The 26,419-nt window shown below is 28.8% G+C and overlaps 1 protein-coding gene across 4 annotated transcripts in view; it reads left to right on the top strand.

Moving 5' to 3' along the window:
- LOC142325156 (uncharacterized) overlaps window positions 1–26,419 on the top strand; it is a 506,788-nt gene that overhangs the window by 123,359 nt on the left and 357,010 nt on the right. The gene's annotated exons all lie outside the window — the stretch shown is intronic.

Genomic DNA, 26,419 nt, shown 5'->3' with positions numbered 1-26,419 from the left:
CCGCTGGATTGTAGGTAATCAAATATTTTTTTCTTCGTTGCCATTTTCCAAATCAGCAGTATTATTTCTTAGCCCTACCTCTTTCTGAGATTTCCATATTATGTACACTCTTCCAGTATATGTTTAACAGTAAGTGGATTATCATATACATTGCAAATTGGCCTTTCTTCGCTGGTAACAAATATGAATTTGTTATTCGTGCGTATCGGATTCTAAGTTTGGCCACTGCCATTTGTTCCCAGCGAGTCAGTTTTGCATCGCTTTACTATTTGTATGGAGTAATATTAATCGCATTCAGTTTCGTGTATAGTCTTCTCCATTCATTACTCAACATATTTCTGATAATCTTTGATGATTTTTAACGTCTGCCGTGTGAATAGGGATTATGTTCATATTTTCGCGAATTGTTATTCGCGAATTCTGTCATCTTCGTCCGCGATTTCATTTCCTGAGATATCAGGATGACCTGGAGCCCATACAAACACACATTGTCCCATTAGGTTTAATATATATAAAACAGACAGGATGTTTGCGATATGGACATCCTTAATGTTCTTGTTCCGAATAACAGTTAGTGATCTTAAAGATCACTCTTAAAGATCTTAAAGAATCGGAACAGATAAGCACTCTCTCTATTCGCAGAAATGTTCTGTAAAAAACAATAAGTATTCTTTATTATTGTTATTGTAAGTCTATGCAAAATGCTTAGAAGTCTACAATAAAGTATATCAATAAAGTAAATTTATATTGATAGCAAATAATATTTAAATTACATTTTTTTCTGAGAATCACTGTACAAGTTGTCTATAATTTATTTTCATTTATAATCGACAGTGCGTTATGTAACTTATGTGTGTTCTCAATAATATTAGATGTCTAAGAAAAGTTCTTAATATACCAAATAATTTTGATACATCTTCGTTTAGCAAACGCGTACTAATGACAACTGTTCAAAAATCAATTTCATTAGGCAATAATAGTTGTTTTTCGATAACTGCATTCGTAAATATAGTAAACTAGTACCTGCATGTTGCAACCGGATGTTACTTGATATATTAAAAAGAGAGAAAAACATTTTGTTAAAATTTAAAAAAATGTTTCCTCTATTAATTTATATTTTATATGCTTTAGTTTTTTGTTCATTACCAAAATAAGCTACTTCCTGACTGAAGGAATCACAGAAACAAACTGTTTCATCTAAAGAAACAATTGCCAAAAATATTTATTTAATAAAATGACTTATTGAATTTCGACAAAGCTTATCGGAAAATTCAATGGCAAAGGATCAATTTATTTTTAAGAACGTAAATCTTACAAATAATCTTTAAATTATTAAAGTAATTTTAATCTCAAACTATTTTTAAATTAGATATAACTGTTTGTTTGACAAAGCGATAAGATGGATAAATTTAGTGATTATCATTGACATTTTTCAGCTATTTTTATGTTATATACGAACAAAAACAAAAATTTAATTAATCTGGTAATTTATATTTTTTTATTAAGAGCTTCATTTTTGTATGAAAAAAATTACATGAAAAGAAGATTAATTAATTTCCTAATCGACGTACACCAAAAATTATTTAGTTTGACCTCCAGTTCATTACAATCACAATTCTAACATTCAATCTAAAGTAAATTGACTAGCAGTTAACATTAGGTCAAGGGAAATTACATCATGTCTCTCTTACTATTTTGTTTTTTTCGTTGAAGTTCCTGCCGTTTTATGGTTTTTAAATAATGTAAAGAAAACTATAGTTTTCTTATATCAGTGATTAAATGTTATATTTCTGTCATCAATGTAAGCTATAACTGTAGGAAAGAAAAGTCTGGCAAATAGATTGTTATTTTTCACTTATTCACACATTAAGCTGTACTTTATTCACACAGTATATAAAAAAACGTAGTTGCATCAAAGTAAATACTTCTCTTAAAATCTCAATATTATATATTTTTTTCTTTTTTCACTTTTAGGAAGGCTATTCTTTTTTGAAGTCCTAAGTTGATTAATACTGTGCTTTATACCATCAGAGTTTGGAACAGGTAAAGTCATTTCATAAAAACATTGGCTTTTGACGGCTCCTATTATATATGCTGATACTTTTTTTTACAAAATGCTATCATAGAATTTACTTTATTACATTTAAAAAAAGTATATATTCAAATCAATATTTATGACCAAGAATATTTTTAAATAATTTTTTTTTTTTAACTGAATTTTTACGGGCATCGACTGCTAAGGTCATTCATTAGCCCTCGTCACATTCTTTAAAAGAAATTATTATCTCCATCAGGATCGTCATATGTAAGGGTGTAAAGGGCCCTTACATTTTATTTAAAAACACAAACTTCACAATAAACATTAAAAGATAAAAGACAAGGACAATCACAAACACTTACGGGGTGTAAAGGGCCCCAATATTAAAATTTGAGATAGGTTCTCAAAAGACCATGAAATTAAAATTAAAATTAAACTTATCAATACCATATCTTTCTTTCTTTCTTCTACGAAGTCTCATATAGTTTGTTTAAGCACCCTCGGGGCGACCAGAACCGCCGTTGAGCAGTATATCAGTCGTGCCAGGATGCCGTGGCAGTTGAATCCTTCTTATATCAGGCCATAGGCATGCACGGCGTACACCCATAGCCTCGTGCCCTCAATCCACCCTTGAGGGTCCCCCATGCCATCATCGGACACACCCCGACTCACTGTTCTTGAATGCAGGTGAGCCAAAATGGCCTAGGCAAGAGGGCTACCTCCCGTCACTATACGTGCCACGCTTCGAGACTCCCTTATATGTATATATAAAACTACCGCTTAGAGTATCTTTTACCACAGCTTTAAACTTCCATTTTATAGACTTTTAAGAAGTCCACTGGCGTGTAAAAATGCAACTATATTTTCTTCATTTCCATTATCCAGATCAGCACTAATATTATTTGTAAGATGGAACCTCTTTCTGAGGTCCTCATATATGGTACACTCTTCTATTAGATGCTTGATTGTCAGTGTTTTATTACAAACACCGCACATTGGTCTCACTTCGCCGGTTAACAAATATAAATTTGTTAAATTTTTAAATTATTATTATTATCACTACTGTTATATTTTTCTTCGGTTTTATGGCTCATTGTGAAATATTCCAGCCGATAAGTTGATAAAATATGTTAAAATATATATTATTATTTTTTTTAATAATGAGTTTTTTTTTATTTACGACAATGTTTTAACGTTAAATGTGTGATCACTTTGGTGCATTCTTCCTTCCTTCCTCGTAGAAATGTAGGAAGATTTAATGAATGTTTTTGTTATTGTTTTTTAATTATATTAAAAGAGATATAAAAATGTAGCCTGACGATTTTTCAGATAGTAATTGTTATCTGTTACTAGCAAGTAAATCCTCAGAATATGATGAAAATGTTACATAAAGTAACAGGTAAATGTTGCTACAAAAATTATTTTAAATTCTATTGGTTTAATCTTGGTCTCCTGAATTATTTTATCAAAATCTCAAATTATTTTACGAGTAAATCTCAAAACAAACAAGTTTCCAGCAGCCAAGTGATCACACATTTAATGTTAAAATGTGTGATCACTTGGCTGCATTCTTCCTTCCTTCCTCGTAGAAATGTAGATAGATTTAATGAATGTTTTGTTATTGTTTTTTAATTATATTAAAAGAGAAATAAAAATGTAGGCTGACGATTTTTCAGATAGTAATTGTTATCTGTTACTAGCAAGTAAATCCTCAGAATATGGTGAAAATGTTACATAAAGTAAATGTTGCTACAAAAATTATTTTAAATTCTATTGGTTTAATCTTGGTCTCCTGAATTATTTTAACAAAATCTCAAATTATTTTACGAGTAAATCTCAAAACAAACAAGTTTTCATTAGTGGAAGACGATCTTCGTTCCCGAATTTGTCATTTTTGATCACAAAAAATAATCCAATAAAGTCGTTTAAGTTTATATTTTCTTCCTTAAGATTTTTAAATAATTCCGTAATTTTTTTATTTTAATTCATTTAATTGGTAAATTTTTTCACCAATAATTTTATTCTCTGTAAGCATTGAATTTTGAAGTAGTTAACTAAAATGCTTTCTCAGCGAATAAAAGAGTAAAAGTAGGCAATATTTAAGAAATAGGCCTTTGTTTGACATGTTTTTTCCTCACTCAAAACCGAATTATCTTTAAAAACGTTATAGATTTCTTGCATGTTTTGTCCGTAATTAAGTAAATTTTGAAGTTTAAAAAAAAAAACATGAATTGCAGGGAGATAAATTTCTATAAAACATTTATTTCAATTGATTTTTACTTCGCTGGCATAGATCTAGAGCGTCAGTCAAAAAAATGGGGATGAGTTTTTTAACCCAAAGAACAAAAAAAGTGAGAGGTAATGGTACGTATGTACGTGTGTTTGAAGCTTAATAAATTTTGATTGAACGAACCCATTTTGATGAAATTTGACACAGAGTCTCGTATATATGGGGCAGTTGGTAAATGTTTGGGGTCGATATCTCCAGAGAGTGGTGTAGATAGTTTCTTTGGAGATAATTTTCTCAAAATTTAACAAATATAAACCCACTGTATATTAAGATCAGTACGTGCTTATCTTATCATTTGAAAAAAAATTACTCCCAAATTCTTCCATTCCATAAAAATCGATAAATGTTTTTATTTATTGCATATTTTTAACCGAATGTTTTTTTACGTCTTTCTAAGCATAGTAATAATGCTAGTGGTTCAAAAAAAACTTCTCGGACAATATTGTTGGTGGGGAACCGACTAAAGTTTAAAAATATCGATTTTTTTTGAATTTTTAAAACTTTTTCATATATCGTTAACTTTTCATTACATAAGAATGCCAATCCAGGAAAATATAACAACTTTTTTCAGATTTATTTTATTTTTTATTTCTTAGATCCATAATTATAAAATTAACTGCAAAATATTAATACAAGAAGCATTCTTATACGGAGTATCAAAAAATTAAAGCACTTCGAATGACAAAGATCATGCTGTTGTAATAAGCCAAGAGTTAGCCAGACTATAATAAAAACGTCTACGTGCAAAATATCGTTAGTAGACATGACAACCGATCGAACCTTTGTTCAGTTGACATAAATTTTATTTATAGTTTGGTACATATTATAAGATAAAAGAATAGGTTGAAAAAATCAAACAAAATAGAAATTATTGTACTTTTTTTATACATATATAAAGCTTTAATTTTATTTTAATTATTTTTGAGTATCTCTAATTTATATTTTTGTTTTACTTAAATCTATATTTGGACAAACGGTTAACATATGTTTCCAGAAAGTTCATGAAACATGTAACCAAGATGCTCATCTCATTTTCCCTACATCGCTGCAGTCCCGCTAGCGGACAACGCCCTTTTAGCACGCGTTTCCTGTACTTAGTGCACTAAAGACATGAATGTAATAAGCCTTTTTCTTCTATTCTCTCACGTGGTTGGTCTCTCGGCTAGTTTCTTTTATTTATTCCAAGAATGGAAGTCACTCTACTTTATTACCTCAACTGACGATTAATAAGCTATCATATAACGTTAAATTTATTTTATGATACGTGCTTTACTAAATTGTTGTCCTTGCAAAAAAGGATATAGTATTTGTTATTATTACATAAATTTACCCAATAATTATTCATTGTTACGTAAATAAAAATAAATACTTTGTTACATATAATAATGTATTTATTTTTTATTATTTAGCTTGTTTCCTCAGGCAGACAACTTTAGATTACTCTTTATAGTTGTATCACGTTCTACTATAAGTTTGTGTAGGTTGCAACCTGTAAAGAAAAAACTTTTCAAAACACAATTATTACAAAAAAAGAGAAAAGAAATTTATAATATTTTTACTTTTCCGTGTTGAAAGTTGAGTAAAAATATTAATTCCTTCAATAAAATGAAGACAAAGAAAAAACCAAGAGAATTGTATATACATAAAAAAACAAATTTTTAATTAGTTTTTTTTAATTAATATTTAGTAAAAGATAAAATTATTATTAAATGATTTTTTTAATCAGTTAACCATTTCAGTACACAAGTTTTTATTTACCGTTAAATAAATAAACCATTTATTTATAATTACTATATAAAAATATAAAAAAATTAACTTATTTTACATGTCCGGCGGAAATATCTCCGTACAGAATTCTATATACCAGTAAGCCGTTAATTGTTTCATCATCGGAATACCATGACCACCGTGATTAAAAAATATTAAAGGATTAATTACTAGATTCTCATCTTTTACCGCTTTCATTTGTATATTTATTATCAAGTGTAGGCTATATTTAAAGTATTTCAATGATAAATAATTACAATAACATATTTAAATACTTGTCTTAATATGACATATATATATATATAGATAGATAAGTAGCAGGAGAGTGTTAAGGGGTGGAATGGGGAGGGGAACATAAGTAACAAAAAAAAAAATATATAAAAATAATTTTTACAGAGTATATTTATATTCTTCAAAAATTAATATTATTATTTTTTGGTTTATTGAATTCCTTCATTTTTAAATCAGGCATCATCATTATTATTTAATTTTACACCGTAATCTGTATTAATATTGAACTATTAGAATGTCGTTTTTTTATAACAATAAGACACAATACATTTTCAGAATAATAAAAAAAAAAATGAACCTTAAAAAACGTTTTTAGTTTAAATCTTACCATGTATAAAATTTCTTTCATATCCATTTAAAATTTTAGAAATACCAGATTAACTAACATTTTCTATGTTTAAGATATTTTGTGTTTTTAATATAATTTTTTTAGGTTCCCTTTTGAAAATCTGCAAAATAATTTTTTCTGGAACAATATATCAGACAAACATTTAAATTAATATTTAGATCCTATAATCTTAAAAAATTAAAATGCTTAATTATAAAATTTAATACACACAGGCATAAATATTTTTCAAAAATCTAATTTACATTGCACTAACAAAATCTGCACTTACTAGAATAATTTTAAATAGATTATTGTTTGAAATATACAACTATCTATTATTAGATAAAATACTTTATTCTTTAATGATAAAATAAAAATAAAAAAACAATCTTTTTTAAAACATCCACTTTTCCTTTCAGACCCAGTGGTGCAACCGTTTATTTTAATTTAAACTCGATTAAAACAACAAAAAAAACCTAGAAAATTCTCATTCCAACACGAAAAATCTAAACAAATAAAATTATTTATTTATTATTAAGAATTGTTTTATTGAACTAAATTTTTATAGATAAAATATTGATTATCACTATTTAGATATAAATTATGTTTAATGGTTGTAGTAGGCGTAAGGGAATGTAAAAACAAGTAATTTGAAATGGTAATTAATAGTTTGGTTCAAAAAATGATACAAGGGAGGTCATTTTTTGCCTTCACGCTAACCTTAGAAGGTAGGTATAAGAAGAATAATTTGTAGATCTAGGAAAGGCGTTTCACAATCTAGAACGGAATATGGTGTTTAAAATGTTATAATTTTTACAAGAATGAAGTGGCAATTATAACAGTAAAAGCAACCTCTGATATACAAAACAGTGAGATAAGGATGTAATCCACCCGGCTTTTGATCAATTTCAAAAACAGAAGAAGCAAATAAGATTATGTTTGTCATTCAAACAAATGAAAGAAGATAAATTGAAAGTGGAATGACCATCCAGTGAGAGAAAATTAAAATATTAAGATTCGTTGATGACATTATTCTTCTGAATCTCATAAAGTAAATAAAAATATTAATTCATATTATAAAGTATATATTGTAATATAACTAGCCGGTCAGGCTCTACTTCTTGGACTGCGCTCTGTTTGTTAAACTAATCGAGAGAATAATAATTATAAATAAAAATTAGAACCTGTTCAGTTTTTAAAAAAATATCAGTGTATTGTAATTTCTTCAGGGCAACAGTTTGGTCAGTACTGGATCCGAAACTTTAAGTGATCTAAGAATGTGAGTTTCAAGACAGTCGGCCACCATCTCAAAAATATTAATTATAACTGGTTACCCGTACTTCGTACGGGTAATATGTAAATATGATGACCGTACTTAGTTTTTCATTTTTTTTAAATTTTATGTATTTTATTACCTCAAGTGGCGATTAATAAGCTACCTTCTCAGAGGCAGGTGCAGCCAGTCGCGTCGCATATACAGTAACAGTGACTGCGTTGGTTGAACTGCCGCTCTGTACACCGTCGCACCCCTTAGAAAATCAAAATTCAAAAAAATAAAAAAATTGTTTTTAGATATTTATATGAAGAGTATTTGCAAGTATAGTGAATATCTCGTTTAGTATAGTCGGAAATGGGTAAAATTGTCATTGTTCAAATTTTATTTTCTCGTTCTTCACTTCTTTCAACGTCGAATTAAAAAAAAATCTAGAAATTAGTTTTTAGATATTTAAATGACGGGAACACACACACACACATACCATAGATTTAGCTGATATCTTCATTTTTTATTGAGAAATTCAAAAAATAGTAAATCTTATTGTTACTCCAATTTAATCCTTTAAATTTGGAATTTCAATTAACCACAAATTTCAGGAATGGTCGAACTGAGACTGTACAAGACTACACTTCATTTACACTCATACATATCATCCTCATCCATCCTTTGAAGTATTATCTGAAAGGTAATTACCGGAGGGTAAACAGAAAAAAAAAGAATAAAAGGTGGTTTGAAAATTTGTTTGAAATATTTAGGAAACAAAGAGGGGGTGAGGAATTGGTTAAAAAGTCTATTTTTGTATTAAGTCATCCAATATTAATTAATAATTATAATTTATTATAATTAATAATTAATTATAATTATAATTATTATAATTAATAATTAATTAATTCAGTTATATGGAGATTGACAGAGAGTAAAAACTATAGAGGGACATACATTGCAAAATATATTTTGTATGTTATACAACAAACAGATAACTGGGAATGTAGGATGTAGAATGTAATAATTGTGTTGAGGTTAAAAGGTTAGCATAGAATGAAGTATGACATCAATCCAGCCAAATGAATAATATCTAAGAATAAAAATCGTCCTACCTGGTCGCAGTCGATTAAAAGAATCAATAGCCGTTAAAATAAAGTTTATATTAAAAACATTATATCTAAATAATCTATATGAATTATTATTCGTGTAGTATAGAAAATTTATTAACTGAAAATACTACAAGTTCTGCTATATAGCTATAATAACAAGTGGCAATTCAAGTGGGAAGTATATGGTTTGTTTAAATCATTAAATCCGTGACGAATCGTAATGGACTGTTAAGTTATTATACTGAAGACCAGTTCCGTCCGGTCGATAATAATGGAAGAACTAAGAAGCAAGAACTAAGTGACCGAGATGTATCTTTCATCCAAATGTAGAAAGAACAGTGATGTGTTGTTTTCTTGTTTATTTAGTTATTTATTTATTCTTGTACTGGTATTCTTCTGGTCTCACAATTCAAGACGTTCAACGAAGTCAATCGATTCCATGGTAAAATCTTTCAACCGGAACACATTTATCTAGAACTAATTTACAAATGATATTTGCACTTTACAAACAACAAAGATATTATATTAAGACATAAAATGAATATTACTGCGGTGTCCCTTTTTTGTTGATAACACCTATATTTGTCATTCAAGCGTAAAATAATCGATTTTTTATTTTTTGCGTGGAGGTTAGTTTGTGTGACCTTTTGTTTTCTAAGTTTACAACAGGTTTTTATTTTTCTTTTGAACCAAAACGTTAATGATATTTTAAAAATAAAAGAAGAATTTATTAGGATAAATAAATTAAAATTTCATTGTATATTTATTTTTTTCAAATATTTTTATACTGAAATTTTTTTTGTTAAATTCTATACGTCATTTAGGAGAAAAATATTAGTTTCGAATAGTGAAGGTCTCTTGGAGATTTAATTACTCCCAAATAGTTGGAATCCCCTCAAGTAAAATTATAATTTTATATAAAAATAATTTACCTAGGTTTCGTTCGTCATTTTTACGTTATTATCAGATAATTTTCATATATAACGATACATTTGTTTACCAACGTAGTAGTGGTATGTGAGTAAATTCATAAGTCTTAAGTGTTTTTTAGATATTATGAATGTTTCAAGAAGAATTTTTCGACTTGTTTTACATTAAGTAAAGCTTTAAACGTAAGATGAATGCTTTCGTTAGTAAATAATATTTACCTACTGAGCCTCTTCTTTAAAATTTTTATGCATTGATTGAAGTTTTGTTTGTTTTTTTTTATAGATACTACAAGGATATATTCTAATATCTGAGAAACTAAATTATTTTTCCATATTTTGAAATTAAGCCAGATCACAATCAACCTAATTCAATGCAAAAACACTCTTTGTATCCTAGGCATTACTATTTTCAAAATTTCAAAGCTTAGTTTTTAAAAAAAAATTTCACTCATTTAACAGGATTATTTTTCCAATTAATAATTTCACAAATGATTAGGAAATTTTTAATTTTCTTTCAGTTACCCTGAAACTCTAATATTGTTTACCTATTCAGAATATTCTGTATATTAAAAGGATTTCATGTTTATATATTATCGAGTTCTATTACATAATTCTTGAGATTATGTAATTACCATATCCTAGAGATTTCAAATTACCAGAAATTAAAAAATTCCGGTAATCGGAAGTATAAAGTATTCTAACAAAGAATAGTTTATGATTGTGTATCTTTAAATACTTACAAGCATTTTTTTTTACATAATGTAAAAAACAGCTGTTTTTTTTTTTTTTAGACGTTAGATTTTTATAATGTTCCGTGGTTTTTGTGAGAAGAAACGGTATATCATTGTATATATCTTATGAACGTAAAGGGTATTGTATCATGAATTATTTTTGACTGTTTAATAGGATTTTCCTTTAGTCAGTTTTTAAAACAGCTGTTTGGGTTAACATCTAGCCTGTACTGGCGGGTAAAATCATGAAACAGCAATCAGCTGTTCCAGACGATGGAACTGAAGCTTCTAGTAGAGCTAGATTCCTGTGCAAAAGAAAGCGAAGTCTATTGTATCCTCGGAAAGGAACCTTTCTCGCCGAAAACTGAACAGGAATAGTTTAACTTCGATATGGATGAAAGATATATCACCAATGCCCATAGTATTGAAAGCAAAACTGATGCTGAAATTACTAATTCTCAGACTATCCTCCTGTCTTGACAAACAGTACCAGTATTACATATTCCAAATTAGCGAAGTACAAAGGCTGCGATTTACCCCAATCTATCAGGAATTCATTTACGTACTCATGCTTCCAGTTAATTAGATCTAATTTTAAATAAAAATAATACCATAATATTTATTTTTTCTGTTTTTTCTAGAACGTATTAAAAAAATAAATGTACTTAAAAAAACATTTTTTTAAGAAGTTAAGATAAATTTCCACATATTCGATTATACGTTCTGACAAAGTAGAATTTTCTGTGAAAGCATTAAATGTAGAGAAAAAGAAAGAATTTTTTTTTGTCTTTCATTTGACTGGTTTGATGCAGCTCTCCAAGATTCCCTATCTAGTGCTAGTCGTTTCATTTCGGTATACCTCCTACATCCTACATCCCTAAAAATTTGTTTTACATATTCCAAACGTTGTCTGCTTGCACAATTTTTCCCTTCTATCTGTCCTTCCAATATTAAAGCGATTATTCCAGGATGCCTTAATATGTGACCTATAAGTTTGTCTCTTCTTTTATATTCTTTTATATTTTTCCAAATGTTTCTTTCTTCATCGATTTGTCGCAACACCTCTTTCTTCATTTGTCACTTTATCCACCCATCTGATTTTTAACATTCTCCTATAGGACCACATTTCAAAAGCTTCTAATCTTTTCTTCTCAGGTACTCCGATCGTTCACGTTTCACTTCCATATAAAGCTTCGCTCCAAACATACACTTTCAAAATTTTTTTTCTGACGTTTAAATTAATTTTTGATGTAAACAAATTATATTTCTGACTAAAGGCTCGTTTCGCCCGTGGTATTCGGCATATTATATTGGTCGTCCTCGTCCTTCTTTAGTAACTCTACTTCCCAAATAACAAAATTCTTCTACCTACGTAATCTTTTCTCTTCCTATTTTTATATTCAGTGGTCCATCTTCGTTATTTCTACTACATTTCATTACTTTCGTTTTGTTCTAGTTTATTTTCATGCGGTAGTTCTTGCGTAGGACTTCATCTATTCTGTTCATTGTTCGTTCTAAATCATTTTTAATCTCAGCTAGAATTACTATATCATTAGCAAATCGTAGCATCTTTATCTTTCACCTTGTACTATTACTCCGAATCTAAATTGTTCCAACATCATTAACTGCTAGTTCTATGTAAAGATTAAAAAGTAACGGGGATAGGGAACATCCTTATCGGACTCCCTTTCTTATTACGGCTCTTTATTAGGTTATACAATATTTACTGTTGCTTTTTGGTTCCTGTAAATGTTACCAATCGTTCTTCTATATCTGTATTTGAACCCTATTTTTTTTTAAATGCTGAACCTTTTATTTCAGTCTACATTATCGAATGCCTTTTCTAGGTTTATAAATGCCAAGTTTGTTAGTTTGTTTTTCTTTAATCTTCCTTCTACTATTAATCTGAACCCTAAAATTGCTACCTTATACTTTTCCTGAAACCAAATTGGTCTTCTCCTAACACTTCTTCCACTCTCCTCTCAATTCTTCTGTACAGAATTCTAGTTAAGATTTTTTATGTATGGCTAGTTAAGCTAATTGTTTTGTATTCTTCACATTTATTTGCTCCTGCTTTCTGTGGTATCATGACTATAACACTATTTTTAAAGTCTGACCGAACTTCCCCTTTTTCGTAAATATTACACTTCAGTTTGTATAATCTATCAATCGCTTTCTCACCTGCACTGCGCAGTAATTCTACAGGTATTCCGTTTATTCCAGGAGCGTTTCTGCCATTAAAATCTTTTAATGCTCTCTTAAATTCAGATCTTAGTATTGTTTCTCGCCTTTCATCCTCTTCGACTTCCTCTTCTTCCTCTATAACACCATTTTTCTAATTCATTTCCTCCGTATAACGCTTCAATATATTCCATCCACTTATCGACTTTGATATTCTTATTATAAATCGGTGTACCATCTTTGATTAACACATTATTAGATATTAATTTATGTACGCCAAATTATTTCTTAACTTTCCTGTGTGCTCCGTCTATTTTACCAATGTTCAATGAACATTGGTAAGATGTTTAACCTTTAAGTAACAAAAGATCATAGATCTTTTTATAAATACATTTTTTTTCAGTTCATTTGAGAATAAAAGTTGATAACAATAAAATTATTTTAAAACGCTTCCGCTAATGATATTCTTAACCACCGTCTGACAAACTAGCTTAATTGTTAAAGGCAAAAAATTGGAAATTTTTTATCCATTTTAATTTATAGTGTTTATTTAAAGCTAATCAGAACTGTAAACAATCACGTAAATTATTATCATAGCACTTCATCTTATAGAGTTTCTTTCACCAATCAGGTAGACTCTACTCCCAAAACAATTCAAATAACTTCTTTTTTTTTAGTGCACTTGTTGGCGTTAATATGAAGGATATTTGCTCTACTTTCTTCATTTATTTTGCTATTTCTTTATTTACGTGACGTCATTAGTATATTTTGTATTCTATTCATGGTTAATACTGTTACGTTCGGGAATGGGTGTGTCGTCTATTTAATTCATCCTGTAGAGAGCGTAGTTATTCTCGTATAGTCTTGACCAATAAAATACGAACGCTATTATAATTTAATGGGATATTTATTTTTACATTTAAAAAACTAATTGTTACAAAATTGTGAAGGTTTTTGGTAAAAACCATATAATAAATATAATATATATAAGTGACAATGGATTTAGTTCTATGATTATAACAACTGTAATTAGTTAAATGATTAAGATATACATACCACACCTACATCTCATTTCCATACCATCAAAACTTCCAGTAATAATTACGTGTTTATCGTTATGTACTGTTAGACTACATTAAACGTTATTACAGAAGTCGTATACACAACTGCATAGTATTATAACGTCCTAATTTGAGTTTATTATCCTTTAAGTAAAAATGTTAAAACTCTGTTCTTTACAAAAAACCCACTTTCCAAGAAAACTTTCATTAATGATAATATGTTATGAAAAATTAATATATAACTTTTAAAATTATTTTAATATAATTAATTATTAGATATTGCTAATTATAAGGTGTTGTTAGGTATTATATATATATATATATGTATAGAGAGAGAGAGAGAGAGAGAGAGTACTACTCTCTCTCTCTTGTACTCTCTCTTGTAAAGAGTATTACTCTACAAGTAATAAATTAATAATATAATTAATTGTAAAGTAATATAACTACAAAATTATTGGATGAATAACTTAATTTTTAAATGAATGATATGCTTAGTTACACATTTTAAGTCTTGTTTCACGGTAGAGTACGTGATTTATCGTACTGATCAGCCGATGACTAAGAAATGCATAATCTAAAACAGATTTTTTAATTTGATATTATGTAACTGCTGATGCATCTAATGTTAACTGTTGAAAACACAATTAAATCCATCAACTGGTAGGTATATCAATCAGTGACATCATCTTTACTTACTGCGTTATGCAAATAGATTAAAATATTCTTACTGTTTCAGTATTTGTTAAAAATCAGTTGAATAGAACAGCAAGTAGAATATTTATGTTTTAAATATAGACTACAACCCAATTTAACCAGTCTCTCTTAAACCCTTCTTTTCTTTATCAGATGATTATGTCACAATTGTATAACTTAAGGTAGTAAAAAAATAACAGTAGACGACGACATACTGAAATTATAGCTTAACCGTTAAAGTAGCATTAATTAGATAAGTGAATAATAATTCTAAATGACAGCAATTTATTGATAACAATTCTTAATAATAAATATTATATTAAAAAAAAATTAACGGAAGTAAAAATGTTACTTAAAGGAGTTATATGTTACGATTAAAACTTCAGAAGGTGTTTATCAGGAAGAAACAAGTTACTATATATGTACTTTATGCATATAAGACATAATTTAACTTTCCATAATGCGTTAAAATTTAGCTTTCACAAAGTAGCTACAAAACATTAGGTTGTATTATCTTATGAGTTAAGTGTATAATGCTATATGTACGTATAAATTGATATTACATTAGCCTTTATATAAATTATGCATACAATTAATAATAATTTAAAAAAACCAACATACAAACGAATATTAAAAAATTACATATATACAGAATTAAAAAATTATTATTTATCACGTGCATTACCGGTGTCAACTTTCAGGTCGTATGTTAATCAGTGAAAGCGTGTCTTCCGTAATATATATTATTATAAAAAGAAGAAAAAGAATAATTTTATTTGACAATAATATTTTTAAATTAATGGTTATTTTGTCTTCTATCGTTAAAAAAAAAATCATAATATATTCCAAAAATACCTTTCTTTTTAAATATTAATTAAATAATTTTTGCTTTTTGAAGAAACAATAGAAAAACCAACTTAGGATAGAATTTTGGGTTATGTATACATCCGTTTTGCTGGATTATATATATATATTTTTTCATATGTACTTATTTCTTTGCTTGACATTATTTACTGGATATTGGGTAAGAAATCATAACTTACTTTATCTAACAATATTCTGCTTTACAAGGCTTCCTTGAAGCCGATATGGACTTACGGAATTGAACTCTGGGGCACAATCAGTAACAGCAATTTGAAAATCATTCAACGGTTCGAGAATAAAATACTACGAAACATAACCCAAGTGCCGTGGTTCGCGAGAAATACTGAGATTCACAATACATAAGCATTCCATACGTTTGAGAAGAAGTTGACCGCTTAGTCTCGAGATATCCAGGTTGGAGAAGCATGTTAATAATCTAGCTTTGAATTTACAACAGTGAGGACGAAGGAGGCTGAAAAGACTCCGTGTGCTTGTTCTGGTTGATGGACCGTTATGATGATCAGGTTTGTTGGCGATAACACTTCTTGTAATTATTTTTGTTTTATTTTCGATTATTCAAATTTATGGATGCTCACGTTTATTATTTATTTATGGTTGTTTTAAAGTTAATGTGTCATTTATTTTGTTCTACTTACCCGTCTTGATTATGGTGTGAAGACATTTAACTACATTCAAAGACACTATCAAATATTATGTTATTTCATAATATTTATTCATAGTACTAATATTTATTAGTACTATGATTTACTAATATTTATTCATAGTTTTATCATATTAATTGTTTTTGTACTCGTTGAGGTTTATCATTGGATGATCTTCTTTCAAGTAATAGTTTTTCACACGACTTACTTATAGCTTCAATATAAAAGCTGTAAATAGAGAAATTCAGAAAAAAATTTACTTACTTTTATATCGTTTTATTTTGTCTTCAGTTATTTGACTGGTTTGATGCAGTTCTCCAAGATTCCCTATCTAGTGCTAGTCGTTTCATTTCAGTATACCCCCTACATCCTACATCTTTAATAATTTGATTTACATATTCCAAACGTTGCCTGCCTGCACAATTTTTTCCTTCTACCTGTCCCTCCAATGTTAAAGCGACTATTCCAGGATGCCTTAATATGTGGCTTAAAAGTCTGTTTCTTCTTTTAACTATATTTTTCCAACTGCTTCTTTCTTCATCGATTTGCCGCAACACCTCTTTTTTCATTTGTCACTTTATCCACCGATCTGATTTTTAACATTCTCCTATAGCACCACATTTCTAAAGTTTCTAATCTTTTCTTCTCAGGTACTCCGATCGTCCAAGTTTCACTTCCATATAAAGCTACGCTCCAAACATATACTTTCAAAGATTTTTAAATTAATTTTTGATGTAAATAAATTATATTTCTGACTGAAGGTTCGTTTCGCCTGTGCTATTCGGTATTTTATATCGTTCCTGCTTCGTCCATCTTTAGTAATTCTACTTCCCAAATAACAAAATTCTTCTTCCTCCACAATCTTTTCTCCTTCCTATTTTTACATTCAGTGGTCCATCTTCGTTATAGGATGATAGATGATATATCGTAATAGGGTGAAAATATTTAAAATTATCTTAAAAATTAAAAATATTTGGAACCAAAAAAGAAAAACCTTTATTGCAAAAAGACGTTTCATTTTCCCTATTTTCCTACCTCCCATACTTTATTTATTTATATTCGTTTTTTACTTGTTAATTTTTCAAAAGAAATTATAGCTTGTTATGCTCACTACTGAGCTTGACAATTCTTATTTCAGTTAGATATTTTTATAAAACAAATGATTACGGGAATCAGTGAGGGTGTTACTTTATTTAGAAAGCCTGTTCATTGGGGCCTGACTCTGTTCATTGATATGTTTTTATTCAACAATTATTAAAAAAAAATATATATATATATATGCGCCAGGAAATAGTAATAAAATATTTACTTCACAAACATATTACCAGTGAGGCATGTACAACTGTACTTGGAAAGTTATCTGTGTTATTTATTGTTATTAATTTTTTTTAACATGGGGTGTTATTTCATATTATGTTGTTAAATAAGAACTTTTAATTTGTTTGTGCACTTTATAACTAGTACGTTAATAATCTGATTAAAACCATAAGTTCACATTTATATATTATAACACCGGGTTAAATTTGTTGTCATACATTTAAATAAACATATGTATACTAATCCCCTGCCTATTATTACAGATTACTTTCTCTAATTTTTACGCTTATAATTAATTTATTTTTAATAAATTTAATTCTTATAAAGTAGAGAACACTGTCTTTAAATAAAATGTTATATTTGAAAGTAAAAGAATAAAAAGTAGTAATCTTAAATTTTATTATTATAGTTCTGATTGTTTCGTGTATTTATAGTCACAAGTACGACTTAAATTAAATTTATCGTTCGTTCGAGACTTGTAGTGAAAGCTGAGTATTAGAGAAATTCATTAAAAAACATACATCGGCTACTGCATATCACCCTCTCACAGTAGATTAAGGAAGGAAATGATCGTTGAAAGTGGCCAGATGGCCAAAGAAGTGCATACACACAGACACACAAGAATACTTATTTATATTTAAGTTACATGTTGTAAGTATGTGTGCGATAGTATTTTTTATTACAAGTGTATACTTGGACGTCAAAGAAATTGTTTTGTAACAAATCTATCAAATGATCTTACAGCAAATCTTTTTTGTGATTTCAGATTTACTTTCAGCTCTTGCATTTCTTACAGTCATGAAAGTATATATGTATATTTTTTTAATGTTAATGTCAGATATTAAATAATGTTTTATATTAATTTATATTAAATGTTACGATTATATAGTTTATATCACGATTAAAATGTTTAATAATAATAATTAAAGAGAGAAGCGTAACGTTATCTTTAATAATTTAAATTATACATGCAATGATTTTTTTTTGCTATTATCTTTAAAACTTGTTTAATTTTTTTTTTTAATTGAACCATAAAAATGAAAGTTAAATGTTATTATAAACTAGATAAATTAAGTTTTTAAACTATTTAAAATGTAGAATACGTGTTTAGAAAAGTTTTATTATTTTTTTAAAGTTGAAAATGCAGGAAATTTACACAAACTCTTTTCTACTAATTATAAAGAAATTAAATAATGTAAATATGATCTGTAAACAGTTAAGTTCCGCTCTGTCTTATACGGATATTTTTTTCAATAACTTGTAATGTTACAATTTTTAAATTTTAGAGAATACATTTTTTTTAAATTTTAGAAGAACCTATTAAACTTTAATTATCGTCGCGAAGTCCACAAAGAAAAAATTGATTTTTTTTTCCGATTTTGGCCTCAGAAAGCCCATTTTCCAATCTTAAATTTCTCTGCCGTTTTCTCTGTGCCCTTTATTCTCTCTCATTATTTGAGCTTGTTGTTCTCTTCTTTCTTGTGACCATTCTTGAGCTCGGTTATTTTTTTCTATTCTTTTTCTTGAAATATTTGTAGTGATTAAATTTTCTCTTTAAAAATTTCTGTCTGATATTTTATTTTCAGAGATGTTTTGGTTAATAAGATCGATTTTAACCTCTTTATTCAATTTATTTCAGTTTATCTTTTACAAAAATAATAAAATATTTGTTTTGTATGACGATTGGCCATTCTAAAAAGGTATCCAAAGAAAATTAATCTTCGTCTTTTCATTATTGTTATTAAATTTTCTGTGTATTGGTAGTTTCTTCCTTATGTCTCAATCTACAATTGCTGTTTTCATAAAATGTGCCTAAAATTTTCTGAATTATTCTTCTTTGTATTTTTTTATCTCTTTCATTTTTAAATTTAAATTTAGGCATTCGCAGGCGTAAAGACATTACGGTTATATAACCGGTTTGTAGTGCCTGATTTTTAGATTTTTGGAAAGGTATTTTCTATTGTAAATATTGTTTTAATTCTGTATGCAAGTTCTAGTTTGGAAATTCTGTTTCTAATCGCAGATTTGTCAAGGCCATTCTTCTGGATTGTTTCTCCCAAACGTTTGAATTCTTGGACCAGCACAATTTGGCTTGTTTCTGTTCGATTTCGGAGAGTTTTTAATACTGGCCAAAATTTTAGTCTTTTCTGTAAAAATATGTAGGCCTGCTTTCAAAGCTACCTTATTTAAAATCTCATTTTGAGTTTTTGTTGATTCTAGGTTTCAGAAAGGATCGCTAAGTCATCTGTGATAGCTAGACACTTAATTTTGATTCCCGGTTTACTTTCTCATCTAATTGGCTTTATTCTATGGTTCAGTAATTCTAGCTTCCACATACTAAAACTTATTTCTAAGACAGAATTAAAAAGGATCAGTAATAATCCGTTCCCTTGCCTAAAAATTGCCAGGCTCAGAAAATTTTCCTCTAAATTTTATTTTTGCAAATGTTTCGGTTAAAATATCTTTAATTAGATTTTTTAATTGTTCGCAAATTCCAAAATCTTGAATTATATTTATTAAGGTTTCTCGATCTACGGAATTATAAGATTTCTTAAAATCTATGAACGAAATCACTATATTTTTGTGTGATGAATTTCTTTGTCAAATTTCTGACTTTAGATTGAAGATCTGCTCTGAACATGTGCGTCCTTTACTAAAACCTCCTTGATACTGTTCTAGTTTTTTATTAGTATTTCTTCAATTTTGGTAAATAATATTTTAACATTGTGCTTGTCGTCCTTTATTGGTTTTAAACCAATATTTGCTTTGTGGTTCCTCCTGGCAGCTGTGACCTGTGCGTCTACGGAGAGGTCCAGTCGAACGAATACATGATGTTTGACTGCCCAGCTCTTGGGGGGGGGGGAGTAGAACTCACCCTGGAACTTAGAGGTCAAGGGGAAAATTGGCCACTTACAAGCGGCGAGAGCGCATTATCGGACCGTGTGGAATTTCCATGATGCGGTTGCTTCGTCAACCGACATCAGTAGTTTACCTAAGGGAAAAGACTTCTACCGAGCTGCTGCAGGAAGCTAACCGAGAGATATGGCTGGCTACCAGCCAGATTAAGGCTCCAAGCGCTTTAATGGTGGACAGGTACTTGCTGGCATTCAGCGGCTTAGACGTGGCAGCGAATTGCTGTCTCTGACGAGGTAAATTTAATTATTGATGTCATATATGTTTTAGTAGTTGACGGGGTGCGTCTATCCATTTTAATGATATAAGACAAGTGAACGGTGGGACACGCAAGCGAGTGTTGTATGGTACCACGCTTATTCCGCTCACACTTTTAGGTTAGCTCTAGGAGCTAGTTAGGACACTGGTCGCTAAACTGTTTCAGGGATCAGTAGCCGTTTGTGGCACAGACATTCGGTCTTATGCTTTAGGGCGACCGAATGGGGTGGTGGAGGGAAAAGTCCAAGCAAACCAATATTGTCGTCCTTTAAGTGAAGAGGATGGATCAGTGCGATTTTCCATTCGGTAGGAATTTTTTCAGTTTCCCAAATTTGGTTAAAAAGACTGTGGAGGTTGTCAATTATTTTTGGTTTCGAAAATTTAAAAATTTCTGTTGTAGATTCTTAGCCGGTTGCTTTATTGTTTCTGAGACTTTTAATAACTAATTTAATTTCTTATTTTGTCGGTAGATCACATTTTTCAAGATTCAGCTTCTGATCTTTAAAAGTTAATTTTCCTTTCGTTCTGGACAATTTAAAAATTGGTTGAAATATTCAGCTAAAATTTTGTAGTTCTCTTTATTATTTAGATCCAATTTTCCAGACTCATTTTAATGTAGACACTTGTTGCTTGATCGCCCCTACGGTTGCTTTTAAATGTTTGGTAAAAATCTCGTGAATTATTTTTTTATGAAATCTTCCTGTAGTTTATTTGTTGATCTTTTTTGTATTTTTTTTTTTTTTTTGTTTAATCTTTTTATTTTAGAAGTTGTTTTCCCTTTGTTGTTTGAAATTTTCCCAATCATATTATTTTTTGATGATTTCAATTTTCTCCATTTTTCATATCTCTTCTAATTGTCATATTTTTCATTCCACCACATTCTCTTTTTGGATTTAGCCAATCCTGACGTTTTTGAGCTGCTCATTTAGTTGTTTTTAGATTTTGTTCGAATTCTTTTCTTCCTTTTCAATTTTAATTTCTTTTTTGAAATATTCTATTTTTTCGTCGTTAATTTTCATTTTGTTAGTGATAAATTTTTTTAATTTTAGAGCCATTATTAATTGTTTTTTTTTCTGGGAATGAACTTGATTTTTATTTGAGAAAGGCAATGATCGGAGTCCAAATTTGTTCCTTTTGTAACTTTAACATTCATCATTTCTTGATAATTTCTCTTAAAGAGTGCTACATCGTCTAGGGGAATTCTCCAAAATTAGGATTTGAGCTTATCAGGTTTTTTGTTTCCTTGGGAGTCTTTTAAAGTGAGTGAACATACCTTTCAAATTGAAATATTTTCATAATTTAACCAATCTTTCCCGATTTACATTAGTTCTTTTATGTGCCGAAAATTTCCGGTCTTTGTCTTAAATTTGTTTTCTTTTCCTAATGGAGCCTTGAAATCTCCGAGGAGAATTTTAATGTTTTTTCAGGAACTTTTGAAATGTCTTCTTCCAGTAGTTCCCAAAACGTATCCATTCTTTCTGAAATCCATCTATTATCCTGGCTAATCTGGGGATGATAGTTAATTGGGTATAGTTTTTTTTTTTACTTTTTAAGGTTATAAGAGATAATCTTTCAGATTTAGAGAAGAAATTTATTACTTCATATACATAATTTTTATGAGCATAAAAATTCCTTCCGAAAATTCTTAAGTTTTTGATAATTTTGATATAAGGTTTACCTTTATAGATTTAAAAATGTCCAACATCTGTCACGGTTTCATCCAAAAATTTAGTTTCTTGAATGGTTAAAATTTGAATTTTAAATTTTTAAAAAGTTTAGCTACTTCTTTTTGTTTTCAATTTTTAAAAGCGGGTGTACATTTATAGTTCCAAAAAAAGTATTTTTGTTTAAATTTAAATTTTGAGGGATTTCCAAGACGTTCCGATTCGTCGCTAACACTTTGGTCCGAGCCCGCAAAATCCTTGGCTTGGTTGTATCGCTATTTGCAACTTATGCATACCATCTGGGATAAATTTTTCCTTTTTTCGAACTTTCCATTGTGTTAGATGATTGTAAGATTCTGATCTTACAATCAGAATCTTACAATCATCTATCAATCTTACAATCTTACAATCAGGTTTGGTGGAAATTTAAAAGTCCCAAATTAAATCACGATTGTTAGACCGGAGTTTTCCGGTTTAGTTCAGTTAGAAAATTTTCTAACCTAACCAGCGGCACCACGTGGAGGCTATTCTGTCATTGTTTACCTTCAAAGACTTTACCGGAAAGGAGATTCACTGCTGAAAAAATATTTTATTTTATTTTTTAAACGGATTTTAAATATGTAATTTACAAAAAAATATTTCAAAGTGTTTGGTGAATTAGTTGACGAAAAAATTGTATAAAAATATTTTCACTCTGTTTATCAAAACAGACTAATCAATTTTTTTTATAGAAATAAATATTTCCGACTAAAATAGCTGTTACTTGGAAAGTGGAAAATCATTGGTCGGAAATAGCCAAAATTTAACCAGGCAAAAGATAAAATTAAATTAATAGGCAGATAACAGAATATATTTTTATTTTTTTTTTACGCGTTACATGCAATCATGTAATGAAATTGTAAAGGTTAATGTCTTATAGTTGTTTTAAAGCGATTTATTCAGATTTAAGAAAAAACTGATAACTATGAGTAATATTATATTTTGTAAGTTTTTTATTGCATATTTAAAACTATAGATTAATATGTTCAAATATTTATAATTGAACTACAATAAGGTAAATAATCTTACTTTTACTATGTTTATTTAAAAAATATATAGATTATTTCTCATGTCACATAATATCAGAATAATTTAAAACTAATTTAAAAAGCGGTTTTTGTCAAATAATTTAACAAATAAGTTTTATAACATAAATGTTAAAATTTAATTTTGAAAATAGAACTTTATAATCTTTCTTTATTTTTTATTACCTATTCTGATTTAAAATTTCTATTCTTCTGCATGAATATAAGCCTGATAGTGGTTGAAATTTAAAAAATATCATAAACCTACCGCTAATTTGGAATAATAATTTACGTAAATGCGAAGAGATAATTTAAGTGTTTTATAATCATATAAAACTTATGTAAGGGTTTAATAAGGTACTGAAGAAAACATCGGTAATACTTATTAAATTTATTTTAAAATATTCCCCTAATTTTTTTTCTTTTATCGTATTTATAAGTATAAAATATTTATAAAAAAAAACTATGTTTAATAAATAAAATTTATTTTTTCTTTGTTTTGTAACTAGTTATAAATATCTTCTGTTACTTTATGAGAGAATTTCTAATAATGTTTTGAAAAATTACTTCCTCAATAAGATGTAATGATAGGAAATAACGTAACATAAAGCTACGTTAAATTTATTTGCATTATAAGTAAAATCTAGACATGGTCAGGACCCCATTATTATGTCAGTTCCAGTCCATCACGTTTTTTAAAAAAACTAGTAATTTGAGAAATAATTAAAACCTATTATAATATTTCGAAACGTACTAATTCATTAATAATGTTATTATATTAATAATCTTTTTAGTTTTAAAATTAGTTTTCAATTTTAAGTTATTGATGTATATAAATATAATCAAATGAAATGACTGCTTGCTACGAATTTTATGATAAAATTGTAAATTTTATACGTTTTAATCATTTTAATAGGAATAATTTGTACATTTTTATCCGTAGTTTAATAAAATAATATCCAAATTACACGCTGTTTATAAATGATTTGGAACGTGAATTTATTTAAACCCTGACTAAAAACCCAGGTAATGTATTCAAACCCACCGGGTTGGTCTAGTGGTGAACGCGTCTTCCCACATCAGCTGATTTGGAAGTCGAGAGTTCCAGCGTTCAAGCCCTAGTAAAGCCAGTTATTTTTACACGGATTTGAATACTAGATCGTGGATACCGGTGTTCTTTGGTGGTACACACTTCATTTACACTCATACATATCATCCTCATTCATCCTCTGAAGTATTATCTGAACGGTAGTTACCGGAGGCTAAACAGGAAAAAGAAAGGTAATGTATTCAAATATATCCTCGGGTTTCCGATTCTTTTTGGAAGTAATAAGCTTTTTGGTATTTACTCTCCCAGAACGGTGTTCAGTGAGAATCGGTTGAACTTGTATTTTATTGATAACTTCCGTATCAAAGGATGGAAATGGTTATAATCCATACAACACAGACTTCAGGAAGCCTCTTAAGTTTTGAATAAAAAACAGTTTTGTACAAGGTATGTTTAAAATGGTGAACTTAAGTCGATGATGAGTAACGTGCAATTTCCATTTTGTGAAAATTTCTCAATGTTCTTAGAAAATCAGAAAAAGGAAGAGAGAGTTATCATTTTACAATGATTGTTTCTCTAGAACACCGTTTCTCAACCTTTAAGTAGGTGAGATTGAACCCAATTTTGCGATTGAACCCAATTTTCAATCATAATTTTCATCGCGCCCCCCTCTCATACATCTCATAACAATGCATACAATAATGTATTTTGACGCTAAAGCTACTCTGTGACCTTAATCAGAAACCTTAAAAGTTACCAAGAATTAGTAAATTTATTGATATTTGATAAGCAAACATTTAAATCAAAAAACCTAGAAATGTGGACGGATGTGTTAAAACTTACACATGTGAAAGTTGTTTTTGTAACCATTGAATAACATTTAGCCATGCTTGCAAAGAATTTTAAAAAGTATTTTCTTGCTGACAACAACTTGGTAGCAAGTTATGAGTGGGTTAGGGATCCATTTCAAAATAGTCTCGAAGGGCATTGAACAGATTTTTATAGAAAGAATAAATCTTTATAGACTTCAGATCAAGTGGCAAAATCAAAAGACAATTAAGTAATAAATCACTCTTTGAATTTTGGGCAGGATTGGATGATGAATTTTCTGTACTGAAAACAAGAGAATTTCGTTTATTATTACCGTTTTCAACATTCAACCTTAGCCAAACCGGATTTTCTGCGTTGGGTGCTTTTAAGAGGAAATACAGATCTCAGCTAAATATAGAAAAAGAACTCAGTGTCTATTTCTAATATTAAATCTTCCTTCGACTGACTTTGCTCCGCAAGACAGTCCCAAGACTAATAATTATTAAACTTGTTTTTAATTTTGAATTGATAAGTTAATTATGAAATACGAGTACACTGTGCAGTACTGATACAATCCTATTTATAAGTGTATTATATCAGTGTAAATGTGTATTTTATTATTAGTTATGTCAAAATGTATTTTGTTTTGCCTTGCTTTCAGTAAATTAATAAATTTTTTTAATAATATTTTCTTTTCGATGTGCTCACGCCCCTAATTTAGTGTTATCATGCCCTCCTAGGGGAGAGCGCCCCACAGGTAGAGAAACACTGCTCTAGAACGAGCGCATTGAAGGATAGCTTATTCTTTGTTAACATTCACCCTTTCTCCTTGACCCTGTGTGGATTCTAAAGTCTTAATTGTGCCCCCATCGGGTTCCTGCTGAAGATGTAGAGTTCTGTAGAAATAGCACGTCCTTGAAGTGATCTTATGATTAGTGATAATCCTTCGTGTATGTTTTCTTGTCTATGTATGTATCTTATCGTTTCTGTTCCTACCCGTAACTTATACTCTAAGCTTACGACGTAGCTGCTTATGGGGAAAAACAAAGACTTTTAATTATTTTTGCTTTCAGTTGAGATTAAATTTCATTCATTGATTCATACATAACAATAACAAGAACAACATAAAAATTATTACCA

Source organism: Lycorma delicatula, chromosome 5 (assembly GCF_047948215.1).
Source record: "Lycorma delicatula isolate Av1 chromosome 5, ASM4794821v1, whole genome shotgun sequence".
NCBI classification, from domain to species: domain Eukaryota; kingdom Metazoa; phylum Arthropoda; class Insecta; order Hemiptera; family Fulgoridae; genus Lycorma; species Lycorma delicatula.
Note: the sequence above shows the minus strand (reverse complement) of the source record. Positions and strands in the feature narration are given on the sequence as shown.